We start from the raw sequence: 23,085 nt of genomic DNA on the forward strand, positions 1-23,085 counted from the left end.
TTTCTCCTCGTAATTCCTGTAGGGTTTTGCATGGCCTCCTCCCCTCTTCATACTTCTGCTGCTGTTGCTACTCCTGCCTCTTCTGCTGCTGGTGCTGCCGCTTCTGTTGTTGCTACTGCTTATAATGGTACTACCACATTGTTGTTGCTACTGCTGCTTCTACCGCTACTGTACATTGTGTATGCACCTCCCTCAAACACCAGCGGTACACTCACGTACACAGCGCCAGTCACTATCTGTGAGTAGGCTGCCTCTGTGGAGGCGTTCACCTGCTCCAGAGTTTTCTCCTGAATACAAATGTCTCAATCTGAAAGGCCCTGTGGATCATGCTCTACAATGAACATCCGGTCGCTCTCTTCCACTGCTGCTCATTTTTTAACTGGTGCCAGTGTATGAAGTCAAGGGTGTCCCCTGTGTGGTCCACGGGGCGGTGTCAGCTGGGGATTTGGGGTGTCTGCTGGAGCCCTGGGGTGTCTGCTGGGGTCCTGGGTGTCTCCCGGGTCCTGGGTTGTCTGCTGGGGCCCTGGGAATAGCCTGGGTGTTTTTACTAGGGTCCTTAGTATATATATATATATATATATATATATATATATATATATATATATATATATATATATATATATATATATATATATATATATGCATGCAAAGGTTGCTGGTGTTCTGAAGAATTTATTGTGGAGCTTTCTGGGGTCTTTGGCACCATCAGGTAGACCCTGATGGTGCCAGGGTCATGGAAGTGTACACTGGGGTCTCCGCGTGTCTGCCGTGATTCTGAGGTGTATGCTAGAGTTGCGACAGTATCTGCTGGAATGATGAGAAAGTCTGATAGTCCTTTGAGTGTCTATGGGGATTTTAAGTGAATATTAAGGTTGCAGGAGTCTCTGCTGCAGTCCAAGGAGTGTTTGCTGGAGTCCGGGAGTGTCTGAGATCCCGAGGTATTTGCTAAGGTTCCTGGGATTCTGTGCAGTAAGCTAGACTCCCTGCGTGTTTGCTGTAGTCCTCAGAGTATCCGCTGGGGTCCTAGAGGTGTGTGTTGGAGTAATAGAGGTGTCTGCTGGTGTCCTGATAATGTATGAGGAGATCCTGGAAGTCATGGCAGTGTCTGCTGAGAGTCACGGCAGTGTGTGCTGGTAGTCACGGCAGTGTTTGATGGGAGTCATGGCAGTGTCTGATGGGAATCATGGCAGTGTTTCCTGGAAGTTACAGTAGTGTCTGATGGGAGTCACGGCAGTCTCTGCTGGGAATCACGGCAGTGTGTGCTGGGAGTCACGGCGGTGTCTGATGGGAGTCATGGCAGTGCCTGATGGGAGTCACGGCAGTGTCTGATGGGAGACATGGCAGTGTCTGATGGGAGTCATGGCAGTGTCTGATGGGTTTCACGGCAGTGTCTGATGGGAGTCACGGCAGTGTGTGCTGGGAGTCACGGCAGTGTCTAATGGGAGTCACGGCAGTGTCTAATGGGAGTCACGGCAGTGTCTGATGGGAGTCACGGCAGTGTGATGGGAGTCACTGCAGTGTCTGATGGGAGTCACGGCAGTGTGATGGGAGTCACGGCAGTGTGATGGGAGTCACGGCAGTGTCTGGTGGGAGTCACGGCAGTGTCTGATGGGAGTCACGGCAGTGTCTGATGGGAGTCACGGCAGTGTGATGGGAGTCACGGCAGTGTGATGGGAGTCACAGCAGTGTCTGATGGGAGTCATGGCAATATCTGATGGGATTCAGGGCAGTGTCTGCTGGGAGTCATGGCAGTATCTGATGGGAGTCACGGCAGTGTCTGATGGGAGTCACGGCAGTGTGTGCTGGGAGTCACGGCAGTGTCTAATGGGAGTCACGGCAGTGTCTAATGGGAGTCACGGCAGTGTCTGATGGGAGTCACGGCAGTGTGATGGGAGTCACTGCAGTGTCTGATGGGAGTCACGGCAGTGTGATGGGAGTCACTGCAGTGTCTGATGGGAGTCACGGCAGTGTGATGGGAGTCACGGCAGTGTCTGGTGGGAGTCACGGCAGTGTCTGATGGGAGTCACGGCAGTGTGATGGGAGTCACGGCAGTGTGATGGGAGTCACAGCAGTGTCTGATGGGAGTCATGGCAATTGTCAGCATAGTTGCTGATCCCTGTATTCCCAGTATTATATAGCATAGCATATTAGTATCATCCCTGTGCTTTAGACACGAGATCCCTCGTAGGCCTTTGGCTTTGTGTGACGTCATAGGGATACACATGAGCAGTGATCCCTCTGTCCCGTCCTCACTCGGCGGCAGACCTACAAGGCGTGAACAGGCTAGGCACCGGGCTCCATCTCTCATCTCAGTCTGACAATACACCTACCATCCTACAAGTGTGTCTACCTTATCCTACGATATCTCCATTCAGAACCCTTGCGATACAATATCTGATGGGATTCAGGGCAGTGTCTGCTGGGAGTCATGGCAGTATCTGATGGGAGTCACGGCAGTGTCTGATGGGAGTCACGGCAGTGTCTGCTGGGAGTCATGGCAGTGTCTGCTGGGAGTCATGGCAGAGTCTGCTGGGAGTCATGGCAGTGTCTAATGGGAGTCATGGTAGTGTGTACTGGGAGTCATGGCAGTGTCTTATGGAGGCCTAGGTGTGTCCGCTGAGATCCTACAAGCAGTCCAACCTTCAATCCCTATGTCATCCCAGTCCCTCTGCCATCCTTCAATCCTTCTCTTATCCCAGTCACTCTGCCATCCTTCAGTCCCTCTCTCATCCCAATCCCTCTGCCATCTTTCAGTCCCTCTCGCATCCCAGTCCCAGTCCCTGTCATTCCTCAGTCTCTCTGTAGACAGCCTATGCTGTCTGCCAGCCGAGCGAAATGTAGGCTGTAAGTCTACACGCCTAGTTCCCACAGCTTTCCATCAGAGGGTAGGCCTCTCAGTGGGCATGCCACTTCAACTCGCGTCACGTCACCCTGCCCCTCTCTCACTCCACGACCAGGCATCGTAGAGCCAACACAAGGCCTACTCCTCTCTCCCTCACGGGCATGGCCCTTCCAGGGCTAGGGCATTTAACGCACTGCTCGTGTACCCACAATATTGCAAATAAAGAAGCCTCCGAAGCTTTATCATTACTCCCCGCTACCAAGAAAGACGCAATTTACTTTATTAACACTGGTGGAAGCGGTGGTCACAGTGGTTGTGTTGCCCGAGGAGGGAAGGAAGGGGAATGAAGTTGTCTTCATTTCATCACTCTACACAAAAAGCATCCGTCTCTCAACGAGCTATCCTGATATTATGTCTGCAAGTCTCAGCATCCAGATACAGATACAACAGGATCCAGGCCGAAATTTGCTGAATTTCTTCGAGAAATATAAGTGGGACTACACGCCACAGCGCCCCACGCTGTTCTGAAGACGTGTGTTCAGCGTCACCTGTATGTTGCTACTGTTGTTTTCAGCCCAACACGGCTATTTCAGCAAGTCAGAGGTGAGTTTGTTGTGATTTCTGTGCCCACTGTGGTAGAATCTGCACTATCTTCCATGTGTGTATGGGTGAAGAAGGTAGGCACGCTGTCCTGGCTCCAACATATACCACTCGCCCTACTGTATGCCACCACTGCCCACTCTCCCTCTGCTGTGTTTTCTGTGAATTTCCGTGTGAATTCTTGGTCAGAGCTGTGTATCCCAGTGCCCGAGGTCACTCGAAGCCACGTGAGGTGTGGACGATGCCGCATGGATCTACAAGTCGCGTGGGTTAAGCCAGAGCCCAAGCCACATGCTGTGGTCAGTTGCCGCATCACTCCACTGACGTCCTCTTATATCACCCATGATGCTGCCCGACTTCACCGCGTCACCCACGATGCTGCCCGACCTCACGACGTCACTCTAGGACATCACCTCGCGATGTCACCCAATGACATCCCTCACGACGTCACGCCTGACATCACATGTCACACCGAGTGCTATAGTTTCTCAATGAGCATTTTGTTTTAGTATTGTTGAGATGTTCGAAAGATATATGTTGTGTGTTAATTAATTCTTCTCAGTCAGTGTTCTCACGTGTTCGTGTATGGCTTAGCGTTCATTCTTGCACAGAAAAGTGTCATTTGCTGTGCAAGCCATGTTGTACTGCATGTGCAAGCCATGTTGTACTGCATGTGCAAGTTTTCCGTGTGTCCCGATGTATGGTCTGCGTACAGACAACTGTGTAGCACCTCGTGTTACTTGTCACCCAGTGTGACCCGCTCATTGATAGCTGGCAGTCAATCAGTTCAGGCGTCAGTTATGAACGTCTGTGCCCCTTGTACAGAAAGCTCTTGTTGTTCGGCGCTTGCAGATGCCCTGCTGAATCATACCTGCTACGTTTCCCTGTCCGTTCCACTTCACCACCTGATCATCAGAGCAGTTATATGTAGAGACCAGTCTGAGTACGCTTAAACCAACCTCTGCTATAACTCCAACTGTTGAGAGAAACTTCAGTAAGCAGCTTGCACAAAGATGATGTCATTGGCTGCTAGCCCACTCACTGAAGTATGGTATATGCTTTTACGACTCGCAGATGTTTCAACTGAGTCGTCTCTGCCACGACTCGCCGCCAGTGATGGCCACAGCGACAGTACCAGTCAAGAAATGTCCTCCTGAGTTGCTTGCCAGAAGTAGTCCTGCCCAGTTGCCGAATACTGACGACACCTCACTCGAGGGCACCAGCAGGTTGTGCCCCAGGATGAGTAAACCCTGCAGCGACTACTACAATGACTGCTTCACCGCTCAGCCATAGCGATGTCACCTGTGTTGCAGTATCTGTCAAGCAGCAGGAAGGCATGTAGTAACGCCCATCGAAGCTCACCGCCTTGTACCACGATAGCGCACTCCCATCTTTATTTCCTTCCCTCCCTGTAGGAAGTTTTTTTTCTCCAATGTCCATATATGTATATATGTTTTTATTCTGTGTCCTGTTCCTGCGAGTTTTTTTTTTTATAACCAATCATGGTCGGGGATGACCATGGTGGTGGTGGCGGAGCGAATGTAGACAGCCTATGCTGTCTGCCAGCCAAGTGAAATGTAGGCTGTAAGCTTACATACCCAGTTCCCATAGCTTCCCACTAGAGGGAAGGCCTCTCAGTGGGCATGCCACTTCAACTCGCGTCACGTCACCCTGCCCCTCTCTCACTCCACGACCAGGCATCGTAGAGTCAACACAAGGCCTACTCCTCTCTCCCTCGCGGGCATGGCCCCTCCGGGGATAGGGCACTTAACACACTGCCTGTGTACTCAAGATATCGCAAATAAAGTAAGAAGCCTCCGAAGCCTTATTACCCCCCGCTACCAAGAACGACCCAATTAACCTTATTAACATCTCTGTCACCCTTCAGTCCCCTCTGTCTTCCTTCAGTCCCCCTCTGATCAGCTCTCAGCGCTTTCCTTTCCCCGGGGGCCTGATGACCCCTCCTGGTTAAGCGCAACAAGTTTTATATTTGCTTCTGAACTTCTGTTTTCTGAGGTTTCAACACTATCCGTCTTCCGTAATATGTCCATTTTTTTTATCACGTTCATTATTGTTATCCCATCACATTTTTTTCTTCCAATACACAAATAACCGGGACAAAGTGAATGAAATTTACGTAGCTGGATCGCTAGCGCAATCAGCTCACACACTGACGTCCGGGGATCTAATCCCCGCTATGGCTGGAAAACATTACGATGTGTTTCCATAAGACGGTTGCCGTCCCTGGTTACCCATCAGTAAATAGGTACCTGGGTTAGTCAACTGGTGTGGGTCGCATTCTAGGACAAAACTGACCTAATTTGCCCTAAATGCTCTGCATGGCCTGGTCTCAGACCGAGCCACGGGGGTGTTGAGCCCTGAAACTCTCTCCAGGTATAACAAGGCTTTCTATATAGTAGTACGTCACTGATGTCAGCTAGCCTATATACCTTGTACATATACCTGTTGAAATAATTATTATAATTACGACGACGTTTCGCTCCGACTTGGACCATTAACTAGTGACACAGAAGTGAGAGTGACTTACGTGTTGTTCCAGTCAAGGTATTGTCAACCTCCATTATTTTCATTACAACTTCGTCTATACTCGATGTTGATTACATAGTGACTGTGCAACGCCGCTGCCGCTCACGTGAGTTTCCTCCCTTCAGTTTCAGTTAGACAAGTGTTTCTTCCCTTCAGTTTCAGTCACACTACAGACAACGTGCGACTAAATCAAAATTTCTTTTCGTTTGCAAGTTTGTTTTTTCAACCTTAATGTTTTAATCTCTCATATTTATCCGAATTAAGAAAAATCAAAGTTTTGTTGACATCTCTGTGGCTTTTTTCACATTTTGTAAATGTCATTTATTTGTGCCCAGCGACTGTTAACTGCAGCTAGTATTTAGTCTGAGATTCCCCCTATGTCTGTTGATTTTTTTTTTTCGGAAATATTTCATTTCCTGATTTTTTTTTATTCAGCTATCTTTCATTTTTTTTATCTAATGTATATGGACCATCAGTCTTAATTTTCCTTTCAACTTTATTTTTTTTTTTACAATAAGTCGTCCTTTAGACCTGAGTTACTGTCAGGAACCAGAATTGTTTATATTCTCTATATGTTTATTTAATTCTTTCATATAATTTGTGATTGTACTTTTGCATTTTCTTCCTCTCTATCCTTAGTATTTCTTCCATTTGTGTTTCAATACAACAGTAAATATTGGCAGTTTTGTTCGTCTCGGTTATTTGCTTTATTGAATGTGAGAATGATTGTCCTGTTTCCTTTCGTTCTTTCTATCATTGTAGTTGAGAATTTTGGTTGGCTATGGTCTCAATAGTATCATTCATATATATTTTTTGTTTAGACACAACAAATTCCACTTTTCTTTCACCCCACACCCATTCTGTGGGCAGTGCTTACCCCCATACCTATCTCGTGGGTGGTACATACGTCACACGCCGCCAATGGGTGGTTAGTCGCCACATACCCAACCACTGAGCGATTATTAAAGATTACAGTGGTAGTGAAGTATTTATATGTTGAAAATGGCAGTATATTCCTCAATTCTGGCTTTCCTGCTTCTAGTTGTAGACTCTCGTTCCCTGAGTGAACGACCACCTCAAATTATTTTTCCAAGGTTTGATGGGATGATTACATAATCTTTACCTAGCCTCAATACTTTCTGTTCTGTATCTGACTGATGAAGCCTATCTTGTAAGCGAAACGTTTCAACAAGATACCCAACTGTTGCACATGTCTTACGAACTATTTATAGGTTTATTATATAGTAACTATCGTACTGAGTTGCTTATGCAACAAAAACATTAAAATATAGTTAGTATTTGGTTATCAGGCGCTTTATTTTAGTATGGTATGGTTGAATTTAGAAAAGGTTAAGTGATTATGAATTATTTACAAGAGATAAAGGTATTTTTCCAGAATGTCTTGTAATATTTCACTATGTATACAACAGAGGGGTGAGTCTGTGTGACTGGTTAGTTAATTATCCAATCACATCATTAGTTAAATCCAATCCAAGAACCTGTCATCCCATCCCCGGATATTCTGGATTACTCACCTCAGTTCAACAGAGGGGAATGTGTGTTCCCAGATGTAGCCGTATCTCTGGGTGGCCTAAAGGACTGGTCGGACCCTTCATGAGAGGCAATACTCGTTAACATACATATAAACGCGCATATACATATAAATAAGCACTTACATATAAATAAGCACTTACATATAAATAAGCACTTACATATAAATAAGCACTTACATATAAATAGGTACATACATATAAATAAGCACTTATCGTTGTGACGTGAGGTCTGTAGGTTATTAACGAGGTAAGTGTATGAATCACCTTGCATCACCCGGCTTCGTGCACGAAAGTCGTCGTCGTCTCGCTACGTAATGTGACAGTGAAGGGTAATACATCCGCGTTGTAATGTGATTAGTGAACGTTAGTGTTCTTTATAGTACACGCCTAGTGAAGGGTAAGTCACCCTCTCTTGAGTAAGGCTTATGTAAAGGACCTGGTGTCATGAGGTTTCGTTCCCCATCATACACAGGCCTATCGGTGACTGTTTCAACACGGCCAGTTATTTCATGCGTGGCACAAGTGGGTGCCCAATGTTGCCATTTGTATGAGCTGAGATAAAGGCAATCGTTGGCACTAAGCTAAATTACTCTACATTTAACCCTAACTTCAGTACTTATAAGAGGTGTTATATTAGCCTATAGAGGCTTAATCATACTAGTCATCATTAGTTTTACAATTAAGAGTTAATAGAGGAAGTGTGGCAACGTTGGATGTATGTTCATACATCATATTACAACTCCACCAAACCAACGCCTCTCACGCCTCTACATCAACCTCCCACGTCTGAAAAATGGCGGGGAAATCAGCGCATCGATGCTTGATTTTCCACACGCTCTGAATAAAATACTCTGATATTACTTTATCTGTAATTTTTTTTTTAATTCATTATTTTTTTCGTATTCTGGCACATAGCGAAGCAAGACATGACAATAATTCCTCTGGCAAAACTAACGTATAAAACTCATGAAATAGTAATGACACGATTGCAAACAAACCACGGTCTGGGTGAGTATTGAACTCGCGGCTGGTAAGTCCTAAAACTCACAGGGCAGTTCTGGCCGAGTGGTTAATGCATTGGCCTGTTTGTTTTAGGACACTTGCCATGGGTAGAAGCTCCTCATATTCCGTTAAAAGTTTACAATTAACTAGGCCTATATCAGCTGGTGGTGCAAACCAACAGAGGCACATGTTGTCCAGCTGAAGCCAAGTAGTGATGACTTTCCAGAACCTGTCGATTATGTTGGAAGCATCACAGACATGTGGCTTCTCCCGCATGATCGAATGATAACAAAGGAGCCAATGGAAATAAGTCACTCTGACTTTTTTGTGCTATCCTAGCTTCTCTACACATATGCTGTTATGTATGATAATCTATATAACTGTAATTGTGTGTACCTGAATAAACTTACTACTGACTGATATTAGTTTCCCTCAGTCTTGAGTCAGTGAAATTAAATTTTTCTCGCATTATTGGCCTCATACTACGAGTAAACCGTCCGAAATGTACTCACTCCTTGAAGGCACATGTTTATGTCAGTTCATCACTTATAACATGCACTTCAAGATCGATGTGAAAATGAATCCACAAAAAAGGTGTACCCTGACTTTACTGTCTACAATTCAACCATAACTGCACCAGAAATTTTAACGAGCAAGTCAAATTAATACGCATGAAGTTAAGATCAATTATGGATATTAGAGAATCACATACAATTCTGAGGCCAACTTTAGATACGTGGAGCCATTAGAGGGCAAGGAGTATATCCAACAGTTCAAGCTGAAGAGAGTAACACCAGTTGCTGACCAGAGCAATTTCTATACAGGAGCCATCATTTTGTTTAACAATAATGATACTACAAGCTTCATCATATCGGAATTTACTTTGATTTTAGCTAAGTTACTTTAGGTTAAGTTACGGATAGTTAGTTTAGATTTTTAGATTACTTCCGGACGTGCCACAAATATTTTTAATTTACATTTTTTTGTCATACAAAGCATTTTATTAAATACACTGTATACCCATTTAAGTGTCATAAGACACCACTGGTTTTTGACACATTTTTTGTGTTTATATGTCGTGCCGAATAGGTAAAGCTGGTCACTAGCAAAAACTCATTTAAAATAAAGTCCTTTCTAAAATTATATATATATATATATATATATATATATATATATATATATATATATATATATATATATACATATATATGTCGTGCCGAATAGGCAGAACTTGCTATCTTGGCTTAAATAGCAACGCTCATCTTGCAATATAGGACAAGGGAAAATTTGTGTATGCAATAATTTCGCCAAAACCATTCTGAACCTAACGAAAAAAATATATTTGATTGTGTTTGTTTAGTATTAATTATTGTAAACGTATTTAAAATATATTCAGCCCGTAATGCTATGCATAGTATAAGTGGCTTTGGCATACTGCTCTTATCTGTATTTTTTTGTACCTCTGTATGTGTGCACAAATTGGAAATAAATAAATAAATAAATTTAGTTGGGTTAGGCTAAAATAAATTGCGCTTGTTATAATAAGGTTAGGTAAGTTTTCTAAGATACTTTTGGTGCAAAATTAAAAAAATTTACATTAACATTAATGAAAAAAAATACATCTTTAAACGTATAAGAGAAAATTTCAGAAAGGACTTAATTTTAAACGAGTTCTTGCTAGTTGACCAGTTTTACATATTCGGCACGACATTATATATATATATATATATATATATATATATATATATATATATATATATATATATATATATATATATATATAATATATATATATATATATATATATATATATATATATATATATATATATATATATATATATATATATATAATGGAAAATAATCTTTCCTCCGTAAGCCGTGTGTGTCGTATGAGGCGACTAATATGCCGGGAGCAATGGGATAGTAACCCGTTCTCCTGTTGAAAATACTAAAGATTTTTTTTTTAACTTGGATACTTAAATGTGCGTGGATGTAGTGCGAATGATAAGAACGAGATAATTGCTAATGTTATGAATGATAAGGAGTTGGATGTCCTAGCTCTAAGCGAGACAAAGCTGATGGGGGTAGGTGAGTTTCAGTGGGGAGAAATAAATGGGAGAGTTAGAGCTAAGGAAAGGGTAGCAATAATATTGAAGGTTCAGTTATGGAAGGAGAAGAGAGAATTTAAATGTATAAATTCAAGGATTATGTGGAATAAAATAAGGGACAGATGCGAAAAGTGGGTCATAAGTGTGTATGCACCTGGAGAAGAGAGGAGTGTAGAGGAGAGAGAGATTGATTTTGGGTGATGTTAAGCGAGTGTGTAGGAACTTTTGACCCAAGTGAGAGAAAAATTGTGGTGAAGGACATGATTGCTTAAGTAGGAGAAACATTTAAAGAGGGTGTGGTAGGCAAGTTCGGGGTGCCAGATGTAAATGATAATGGGGACCCTTTGACTGAACTTTGTACAGAAAGGGGTTTGGTTATAGGCAATATAGAATTATTAAATGGAGAGTTACAGGTAACAGGAAGATGGAGGAAATATTTTGAGGAATAGTTAAATCTTGATGAAGATAGGGAAGCTTTGATTTTGTGTATAGGGCAAGGAGGAATAACATCGTGTAGGAGTGAGGAGGAGCCAGTTGTGAGTGTGGGGGAAGTTCGTGAGGCAGTGGGTAGAAATGAAAGGGGGTAAGGCAGCTGGGATTGATGGGATAAGGATAGAAATGTTAATAACAGGTGGGGACATACCTCTGGAGTGGTTCGTGCTTTTATTTAATAACGGTATGGAAGAGGGTAAGGTACCTAGGGATTTGCAGAGAGCATATTACCTGGAGAGTATTCCGGGGATCAACGTCCCCGCGGCCCGGTCCACGACCAGACCTCCCGGTGGATCAGGGCCTGATCAACGAGTATGTTACCGCTGGCTGCACGCAATCCAACGTACGAACCACAGCCCGGCTGATCCGGCAACCACTTTAGGTATCTGTCCAGCTCCATCTTGAAGACAACCAGGGGTCTACTGGTAATGTCCCTTATTGTTGGTGGGAAGCTGTTGAACAGTCTTGGGCCCCGGACGCTTATTGCGTTTTCTCTTAGTGTACCAAAGCCAAGTCTTTTGCTTTCGTATGGAGTGATTTCTGTGTGCATATTAGGAACCAGTCCCTCCAGAATCTTCCAGGTGTAGATTATGTGCCTCTCGCCTGCACTCCAGTGAGTACAAGTCAAGTGCTTCCAGGCGTTCCCAGTAGTTAAGGTGTATGATGGAACTTATAGAACTTATACGTGCAGTAAAGGTTCTCTGTACATTCTCAAGATCTGCAATTTCACCTGTCTTAAATAGGGATGTTAATGTACAGCAGTATTCCAGCCTAAAGAGAACGTGTGATTTAAAAAGGATCATCACTGGCTTAACATCTCGTCTTGAATGTTCTCATTATCCATCCTATCAGTTTCCTCGCAGATGTGATAGTGGCACTGTTGTGGTCCTTGAAGGTGAGGTCTTCGGACATTACCACACCCAGGTCCTTCACATCACTTTTCCGCTCTGTGTGATTAGAGTTTGTAGTATACTCAGTCCTAGTTATTATTTCCTCCAGTTTTCTATAACGGAGTAGTTGGAATTTGTCTTCATTGAACACCATATTGTTCTCTGTTACCCATTGGAAAACTTGGTTTATATCTTCTTGTAGCTTTGCAGTGTACTCAATGGATGACACTCATGCAGATCCTTGAATCGCCTACACAAGATGATACAGTGCTGTGGTTTACATCTCTATGTCTGATATGAGAATAAGGAACAGGATAAGGGCGAGTACTGTGCCTTGTGGGACAGAGCTCTTCACTATGGCGGCATCTGATTTAACTCTGTTTACCACTACTCTTTGTGTGCGATTTGTTAGAAAGTTGAAGATTCATCTGCCTACTTTGCATGCACAGTTCCTTTGTATAAAGACAAAGGGGACAAAAGAGACTGCAAAAATTATAGGGGAATAAGTCTGTTGAGTATACCTCATAAAGTGTATGACAGAGTTATTATTGAAAGAATTAAGAGTAAGACGGAGAGCAGATGAACAAGGAGGCTTTAGGAAGGGTAGGGGGTGTGTAGACCAAGTGTTTACAGTGAAACATATAGGTGAACAGTATTTAGATAAGGTTATTGAGGTCTTTATGCCATTTATGGATTTTAAAAAGGAGTATGACACGGTGGATAGGGGGGCAATGTGGCAGATGTTGCACATGTAAGGAAAATAGGACGTAGGTTATTGAGAGCGGTGAAAAGTTTTTTCGAGGATAGTGAGGCTCAGGTCAGAGTATGTAGGAACGATGAAGATTATTTCCTGGTAAAAGAAGGCCTTAGACAAGGATGTGTGATGTCACCATGGTTGTTGTAAGAGAAGTGAATGCTCGGGTGTTGGCAAGAGGTGTGGGGTTAAAAGATAAATTATCTAACAGAGTGAGAGTTGTCGTAGTTGCTCTTTGCTGATGACACTGTGCTTTTGGGAGATTCTGAAGAGAGGTTGGAGAGGTTGGTGGATGAGTTTAGTAGGGTATGTACAAGAAGAAAATTAAAAGTGAATACAGGAAAGAGTAAGGTGATGAGAACAAAAAATTAGGTGACGAAAGACTGGATATCAGATTGGAGGAGAGATTATGGAGGTGAATGTATTCAGATATTTAGGAGTGGACGTGTCAGCAGATGGGTCTATGAAAGATGAGGTGAATCATAGAACTGATGAAGGCAAAAAGGTGAGTGGTGCACTTACGAGTCTGTGGAAACAAAGAACTTTGTCCATAGAAGCAAAGAGGGGAATGTATAAAAGTATAGTTATACCAACGCTCTTCTATTAGTGTGAAACATGGGTGGTGAATGTTGCAACAACAAGAAGGCTGGAGGAAGTGATGTTATGTCTGAGAGCAACGTGTGGCGCAAATATAATGGAGAGAATTCATAGTTTGGAAATTAGGAGGAGGTGCAGGATTACCTGAACTATTACCCAGAGGGCTGAAGAAGGGTTGTTGAGGTGGTTCAGACATGTAGAGAGGATGGAACAAAATAGAATGACTTTGTGTGTGTATAAATCTGTAGTGGAGGGAAGGTGGGGTAGGGGTCGGCCTAGGAAAGGTTGGAGGGAGGGGGTAACGGAGGTTTTGTGTGCGAGGGGCTTGGATTTCCAGCAAGCATGCGTGAGCGTGTTAGATAGGAGCGAATGGAGACAAATAGTTTATAGGACTTGACGTACTGTTGGAATGTGAGCAAGGTAATATTTATGAAGGGATTTAGGGAAACCGGCAGACCGGACTCGAGTCCTGGAGATGGGAAGTACAGTGTCTACACTCTGAAGGAGGGGTGTTAATGTTGCAGTTTTATAACTGTAGTGTAAGCGCACCTCTGGCAAAACAGTAATGGAGTGAATGATGGAAGTTTTTCTTTTTCGTGCCACCCTATGGCGGGAAACGGCCAATGTGTTAATAAAAAAATTAGGTGTGTCTGTGTAACCTTACTTTGGCTGATAAATTAGACACATGTGCAACTCTTGGGTATCTTTATTGAGGAAACGTTTCGCCACACAGTGGCTTCATCAGTCCATACATAGGAGAAACTTGAAGAACAGGAGGAGAATGAGGTAATCAGTCCCTCAACCTTGAGTCGATGTGTTCAGTCCATCAATCTTGAGTAGAATACTTTGGCTGGTTGAAACGATTACTACGTCATCTTGACGTCTTGACTCCCATTCTAGTAGTCTATCATGATAACTGTATGACAGTTCAAGTGTTCGTTCATAACTGATTTAGCCTCAGTTTGTAATTATGATTTTTTCCCCTCCCTGTTGACAGTGCAAAAATAATATTTATATTGTTAATACTGGGCATACACAACAGCAGTTTTCTATTTTCGGTATCTGTAAGATCTTCATCGATATAAACACTGGTGAAGTATCTCATGTTGCTTTAGCCAGATATTCCTCTAAAGCACTGTAATCTGCCGAGTAAAATACAAGGATCGTATCTTATTTTCAGTGTGGTTAACATGTCTTCAATTTTCTCTCCTAACAGTGTTTACTCTCTTCATGGCTATTACTTCATATTAGCTTTAGTTACCAATTATTAGTCTCCGCAATTTTCATATTTGATCACAGGCATTACTTTTATACAGACACGACACCACTGCGGCATATTCCAAATTTAGTTTGACACATGCAAACTTTTAATAGCATTTTACAGTATATATATCTGACAGCTTTTCCGAAGTTAGCTAATATAGTATGACTTTCTTGCAAATGCATTTGTGTTTGGGCTCCATGAACTACGTTAGGAATAGCAACCTGTTTGTTAAATGTTTAGCCGCTAAAATGTGAGACTTTTTTAGGAACTTTTTGCATCCAGTTAGTCCTTTGTTTTCTTTCACCGATGTACATGTGCACTTGCTCTTCCTTGCTGGCTCAATGAGTATCATTCGGTACAGCCTGTCGAGGAACATCTGACAAGAGAAGATCGACACAAAAGCGTCTTGAAAATAGTAACCAAGTATGGAAAGGTTCAGCGCAAGTTTCATTGTGACTATGTCTGGCTATGTGCAGAGGTTTGTTGGAATCGATACAAAGGTCACAAGATAATGCAGGCCGGGTCACCATCTGGAGAAGACCCGGGCCGGCAGTACCGGCGAACGTCATACATGATGCCTGTGTATACAACTGGAAAGTGAGGTGTTGGCGAGTTCCCTGCAGAGGTGAGGTCAGAGGAAGTTCAAAGGGGTTGGAAGGAAGGTGAGCGATACTTCAGTAGTGGAACTATGCAGGAGGTATACCGGTAGTGAAACATGCACGTACATTCGCTAATTTTGTCTATGAGCTGAGTGGCTGAGTTTTGGTTTCAATGTATTAATAATTCTTTTTACATACAGAACTTTGGCATGGAAACGAGATCCACCATCAGTGAAGTTCTTCGAAATCTCGATACGGAGTCTCTCCTCAATAACATGGCTGCATTTTGTGGACGACAATCTCAATATCACATCAAGACGACCTTACTGCGGTCGTGCACTCCATTCAATTTACATTGTAGGAAGGAGTGACCAACAACCTTCCTTTATGTGATGATAAACTCGTTAAAGCCCTACGTACATATAAGACGCACCGCAAAAACTACTAAACATTGTGTTACTTTTCGGTGAGATTCTGTTTTATAAATGCCACCCAATTCCCTCCACCATTGCCACCAACTTAAACAGGTTAATATAATTTGGTTTACTTATGTAAATAATATAATAGTGCAAGTACTTGCCAGCTTCCACTAGCAGCAGTCTCTTAACTGGAATGTTATATCTCAGAAAACATTTCATCCATTTATCAATGCCTCCATATTATTCATCCAATATATTACAGCTTCCATATTTGTTTTTCTTGACGTGTCAATAAACAGTATTTTGAAATTAAAATATACAATCAATTGCTACTTTACATATATATGACGTGCCGAATAGGCAGAACTTGCGATCTTGGCTTAAATAGCAACGCTCATCTTGCCATATAGGACAAGTGAAAATTTGTGTATGCAATAATTTCGTCAAATTTATTCTTAACCTAACGAAAAAAATATATTTCATTGTGTTTTAGTATTAAATTATTGTAAACAAATCTAAAATATATTTAGTTGGGTTAGGCTAAAATAAATTGTTCTTGTTATAATAAGGTTTGGTAAGTTTTCTAAGATTCTTTTGGTGCAAAACTAAAATTTTTTACATTAACTTTAATGAAAAGAATATATCTTTAAACGTACAAGAGAAAATTTTAGAAAGGACTTAATTTTAAACGAGTTCTTGCTAATTGACCAGTTTTACATATTTGGCATGACATATATATATATATATATATATATATATATATATATATATATATATATATATATATATATATATATATATATATATATATATATATATATGTGTGTGTGTGTGTGTGTGTGTGTGTGTGTGTGTGTGTGTGTGTGTGTGTGTATGTGTGTATGCGTGCATGCGTGCGTGCGTGCGTGCGTGCGTGCGTGCGTGCGCGCGCGCGAGCACTCTGAAGGACGAGCGTTAATGTTGCAGTTTTATAACTGTAGTGTAAATCACCCTTCTGACAAGACAGTGATGGAGTGAATGATGATGAATTTTTTTCTTTTTCGGGGCACCCTGCCTTGGTGGGAATCGGCCGATTTGTTAATAAAAAATAATAAAAAATATACGAGGCCTCAGAAGTTTGATATACGAGTATATTTTTGGAATAAAACTCGACTTATTAGTAATTCAGAGATTTTGTTTTATCTATTATTCTTCTCCTGCTTTTAGGATAATTAATACAATGTTTGTTAAGGAGACGGTCTGCAGTTTCAAGGATCATTATTTTTAGAAATTGGAAAAGCGTTCATCATTTAAATGCTGTTCACTTGTTTTTAATAATGTGCTGAACATTTTCCAGCTCAGATAACTTAATCTACAAATTAGATTAAGAGCCTCTGGGGAAGAGCTCGCTTGAGCCAAGTCTTTGTAAATCACAAATATTTTCTTAAATGTTTCTTCAGTTTTTCAATGAGCTTAATTGCGAGTGACTGTGTGTACATGTAATTAAATTTGTCTTGGCCGACGATACACTCTGGCTCGTTGAAGTGTAAGCGTAAATACTGTGTTGTGGTTGTCCTTCGGTCTGGTCCTTTCCCTGTCGAATGTGCTTAAAAAAACAAATTTATTTTCTTGTATGCTACTGTGATTTCAAATGTGATTAACAACCAGTGTGGTTATTGTGCATCATCTGACCCAACCCTCAAGCAACGAGGGCATCTTCGGTGTTGTCAATTGAGTGCTTCCAGGTTTACAGTGTAACTCATGGGAAGTTGTCAAGACCGTCGTATAATCGAGGGAAGGTGTCAAGACCGTGGTATAATCGAGGGAAGGTGTCAAGACCTTGGTATAATCAAGGGAAGGTGTCAAGACCGTGGTATAATCGAGGGAAGGTGTCAAGACCGTGGAATAATCAAGGGAAGTTGTCAAGACCGTGGTATAATCGAGGGAAGGTGTCAAGACCGTGGTATAATCAAGGGAAGGTGTCAAGACCGTGGTATAATCGAGGGAAGGTGTCAAGACCTTGGTATAATCAAGGGAAGTTGTCAAGACCGTGGTATAATCGAGGGAAGGTGTCAAGACCTTGGTATAATCAAGGGAAGGTGTCAAGACCGTGGCATAATCGAGGGAAGGTGTCAAGACCGTGGAATAATCAAGGGAAGGTGCCAAGACCGTGGAATAATCAAGGGAAGGTGCCAAGACCGTGGAATAATCAAGTGAAGGTGCCAAGACCGTGGAATAATCAAGGGAAGGTGTCAAGACCGTGGCATAATTAAGGGAAGGTGTCAAGACCGTGTAATAATCAAGGGAAGGTGTTAAGGCCGTGGTATAATCAAGGGAAGATACCAAGACCATTGTATAATCAAGGGAAGGTGCGAAGACCGTGGTATAATCAAGGGAAGGTACCAAGGCCGTGGTATAATCAAGGGAAGGTACCAAGGCCGTGGTATAATCAAGGGAAGGTGCCAAGACCGTGATATAATCAAGGGAAGGTGCCAAGACCGTGGTATAATCAAGGGAAGGTGTCAAGACCGTGGTATAATCAAGGGAAGGTGTCAAGACCGTGGAATAATCAAGGGAAGGTGTCAAGACCGTGGAATAATCAAGGGAAGGTGCCAAGACCGTGGAATAATCAAGGAAAGGTGCCAAGACCGTGGTGTAGTCAAGGGAAGATGTCAAGATCGTGGAATAATCAAGGGAAGGTGCCAAGACCATGGTATAATCAAGGGAAAGTGCCAAGACCGTGGTATAATCAAGGGAAGGTACCAAGACCGTGGTATAATCAAGGGAAGGTGTGAAAACCGTGGTATAATCAAGGGAAGGTGCCAAGACCGTGGTATAATCAATGGAAGGTGCCATGACCGTGGTATAATCAAGGGAAGGTGCCAAAATCGTGGAATAATCAAGGGAAGGTGCGAAGACCGTGGAATAATCAAGGGAAGTTGCGAAGACCGTGGTATAATCAAGGGAAGGTACCAAGACCGTGGTATATTCAAGGGAAGGTACCAAAACTCTGGTATATTCAAGGTAAGGTACCAAGACCGTGGTATAATCAAGGGAAGGTGTCAAGACCGTGGTATAATCAAGGGAAGGTGACAAGACCGTGAAATACTCAAGGGAAGGTGACAAGACCGTGGAATAATCAAGGGGAGGTGTTAAAACCGGGGTATAATCAAGGGAAGGTGCCAAGACCTTGGGATAATCAAGGGAAGGTGCCAAGACCGTGACATAATCAAGAGAAGGTGCAAAGACAGTGGAATAATCAAGGGAAGGTGCCAAGACCGAGGAATAATCAATGGAAGGTGCCAAGACCTTGGAATAATCAAGGGAAGGTGTCAAGACCGTGGAATAATCAAGGGAAGGTGTCAAGACCGTGGCATAATCGAAGGAAGGTGTCAAGACCGTGGTATAATCAAGGGAAGGTGCCAAGACCGTGGTATAATCAAGGGAAGGTACCAAGACCGTGGTATAATCAAGGGAAGGTACCAAGACCGTGGTATAATCAAGGGAAGGTACCAAGACCGTGGTATAATCAAAGGAAGGTACCAAGACCGTGGTATAATCAAGGGAAGGTGCGAAGACCGTGGTATAATCAAGGGAAGGTGCCAAGACCGTGGTATAATCAAGAGGTGTTAAGACCGTGGCATAATCAAGAGGTGTCAAGACCGTGGAATAATCAAAGGAAGGTGTTAAGACCGTGGTATAATCAAGGGAAGGTGCCAAGACCGTGGAATAATTAAGGTAAGGTGTCAAGACCGTGGTATAATCAAGGGAAGGTGCCAAGACCGTGGAATAATTAAGGGAAGGTGTCAAGACCGTGGCATAATCGAGGGAAGGTGTCAAGACCGTGGTATAATCAAGGGAAGGTGCCAAGACCGTGATATAATCAAGAGGTGTTAAGACCGTGGCATAATCAAGTGGTGTCAAGACCGTGGAATAATCAAGGGAGGGTGTTAAGACCGTGGAATAATCAAGGGAAGGTGCCAAGATCGTGGAATAATTAAGGGAAGGTGTCAAGACCGTGGTATAATCAAAGGAAGGTGTCAAGACCGTGTAATAATCAAGGGAAGGTGCCAAGACCGTGGTATAATCAAGGGAAGGTACCAAGACCGAGGAATAATGAAGGGTGGGTGACAAGACCGTGGAATAATCAAGGGAAGGTGACAAGACCGTGGAATAATCAAGGGAAGGTGTTAAGACCGTGGTATAATCAAGGGAAGGTACCAAGACCGTGGAATAATCAAGGGAAAGTGACAAGACCGTGGAATAATCAAGGGAAGGTGCCAAGACCGTGGAATAATCAAGGGAAGGTGCCAAAACCTTGAAATAATCAAGGGAAGGTGCCATGACCGTGGTATAATCAGGGGAAGGTGTCAAGACCTTGGAATCATCAAGGGAAGGTGCCAAGACCGTGGTATAATCAAGGGAAGGTACCAAGACCGTGGACTAATCAAGGGAAGGTGCCAAGATCGTGGAATAATTAAGAGAAGGTGTCAAGACCGTTGTATTATCAAGGGAAGGTGTCAAGACCGTGTTATAATCAAGGGAAGGTGCCAAGACCGTGGTATAATCAAGGGAAGGTACCAAGACCGTGGAATAATCGAGGGAAGGTGTCAAGACCGTGGAATAACCAAGGGAAGGTGTTAAGACCGTGGTATAATCAAGGGAAGGTACCAAGACCGTGGTATAATCAAGGGAAGGTACCAAGACCGTGGTATAATCAAGGGAAGGTGCCAAGACCGTGGTATAATCAAGGGAAGGTGCCAAGACCGTGGTATAATCAAGGGAAGGTGCGAAGACCGTGGTATAATCAAGGGAAGGTGCGAAGACCGTGGTATAATCAAGGGAAGGTGCGAAGACCGTGGTATAATCAAGGGAAGGTGTCAAGACGGTGGTATAATCAGGGGAAGGTGCCAAGACCGTGGTATAACCAAGGGAAGGTGCCAAGACCGTGGTATAATCAAGGTAAGGTGCCAAGACCGTGATATAATTAAGGGAAGGTGTCAAGACCGTGGTATAATCAAAGGAAGGTGCCAAGACCGTGGTATAATCAAGGGAAGGTGCGAAAACCGTGGTATAATCAAGGGAAGGTGTCAAGACCGTGGTATAATCAAGGGAAGGTGTCAAGACGGTGGTATAATCAAGGGAAGGTGCCAAGACCGTGGTATAACCAAGGGAAGGTGCCAAGACCGTGGTATAATCAGGGTAAGGTGCCAAGACCGTGATATAATTAAGGGAAGGTGTCAAGACCGTGGCATAATCGAGGGAAGGTGTCAAGACCGTGGTATAATCAAGGGAAGGTGCCAAGACCGTGGTATAATCAAGAGGTGTCAAGACCGTGGCATAATCAAGGGAAGGTGTCAAGATCGTGGTATAATCAAGGGAAGGTGCCAAGACCGTGGTATAATCAAGGGAAGGTGACAAGACCGTGGAATAATCAAGGGAAGGTGTCAAGACCGTGGAATAATCAACTGAAGGTGCCAAGACCGTGGAATAATTAAGGGAAGGTGTCAAGACCGTGGCATAATCGAGGGAAGGTGTCAAGACCGTGGTATAATCAAGGGAAGGTGCCAAGACCGTGGTATAATCAAGGGAAGGTGCCAAGACCGTGGAATAATTAAGGGAAGATGTCAAAACCGTGGCATAATCGACGGAAGGTGTCAAGACCGTGGTATAATCAAGGGAAGGTGCCAAGACCGTGGAATAATTAAGGGAAGGTGTCAAGACCGTGGTATAATCAAGGGAAGGTGTCAAGACCGTGGCATAATCGAGGGAAGGTGTCAAGACCGTGGCATAATCGAGGGAAGGTGTCAAGACCGTGGTATAATCAAGGGAAGGTGCCAAGACCGTGGTATAATCAAGAGGTGTTAAGACCGTGGCATAATCAAGTGGTATCAAGACCGTGGAATAATCAAGGGAGGGTGTTAAGACCGTGGAATATTCAAGGGAAGGTGCCAAGATCGTGGAATAATTAAGGGAAGGTGTCAAGACCGTGGTATAATCAAGGGAAGGTGTCAAGACCGTGTTATAATCAAGGGAAGGTGCCAAGACCGTGGTATAATCAAGGGAAGGTACCAAGACCGTGGAATAATGAAGGGTGGGTGACAAGACCGTGGAATAATCAAGGGAAGGTGACAAGACCGTGGAATAATCAAGGGAAGGTGTTAAGACCGTGGTATAATCAAGGGAAGGTACCAAGACCGTGGAATAATCAAGGGAAGGTGACAAGACCGTGGAATAATCAAGGGAAGGTGCCAAGACCCTGGAATAATCAAGGGAAGATGCCAAGACCTTGGAATAATCAAGGGAAGGTGCCATGACCGTGGTATAATCAGGGGAAGGTGTCAAGACCTTGGAATCATCAAGGGAAGGTGCCAAGACCGTGGTATAATCAAGGGAAGGTACCAAGACCGTGGACTAATCAAGGGAAGGTACAAATACCGTGGACTAATCAAGGGAAGGTACCAAGACCGTGGTATAATCAAGGGAAGGCACCAAGACCGTGGTATAATCAAGGGAAGGTGCGAAGACCGTGGTATAATCAAGGGAACGTGTCAAGACGGTGGTATAATCAAGGGAAGGTGCCAAGACCGTGGTATAATCAAGGGAAGGTGTCAAGACCGTGGCATAAACAAAGGAAGGTGTCAAGACCGTTAAATAATCAAGGGAAGGTGCCAAGACCGTGGTATAACCAAGGGAAGGTGCCAAGACCGTGGAATAATCAAGGGAAGGTGCCAAGACTGTGGTATAATCAAGGGAAAGTGCCAAGACTGTGCCATAATCAAGGGAAGGCACCAAGACCGTTGTATAATCAAGGGAAGGTGTCCAGAACTTGGGCTCCTCAAGTTGTAGAGATCGTGGAGGTTCATCAATAGAAGGCGTCGAGACCGTAGGGATTCATCAATAAAAGTGGTTGAGACCGTGCGGATTCATCAATTAAATGTGTCGAGACCGTGGAGGTTCATCAATAAAAAGCGCGAGACCGTGGGGATTCATCAATAAAAGGCGTCGAGATCGTGGGGATTCATCAATTAAAGGTGTCGAGACCGTTGAGGTTCATCAACATCTGAAACCACTAGTCTTCAACCAAACTCAACTTTTGTTCTCCTAAGAAAACTTCACCCTACAAGCAGATGAATTATTATTATAATAATAAAAAAGAAACGCTAAGCCACAAGGGCTATACAGCTACAAGCAGGTGAAGCCACAGCTAAGTCTGTCTTTTAGGACTCGATGAGTCATATTTAAATTTTTAATCAGGTAGGACGCTATTAACACCTTGTTCCATGTCTCCCTGTTGTACCATTCATTAATACTGTTTTTTTTTTTTTGGAGAAGAGTCGCTCTTGTCAACTTAAGAAAATTTAAGCAGAGGTGGTGTTATCGATGTTTCTTACCTTTTCTTCTGAGCTCCACATACTGTTACGTGATGACCTACCT

The 23,085-nt window shown here is 43.2% G+C and overlaps 1 protein-coding gene across 1 annotated transcript in view; it reads right to left on the reverse strand.

Moving 5' to 3' along the window:
* LOC128700672 (pyrimidodiazepine synthase) overlaps positions 1-23,085 on the reverse strand; it is a 640,204-nt gene that overhangs the window by 548,308 nt on the left and 68,811 nt on the right. The gene's annotated exons all lie outside the window — the stretch shown is intronic.

Source organism: Cherax quadricarinatus, chromosome 56, assembly GCF_038502225.1.
Source record: "Cherax quadricarinatus isolate ZL_2023a chromosome 56, ASM3850222v1, whole genome shotgun sequence".
NCBI classification, from domain to species: Eukaryota; Metazoa; Arthropoda; class Malacostraca; order Decapoda; family Parastacidae; genus Cherax; species Cherax quadricarinatus.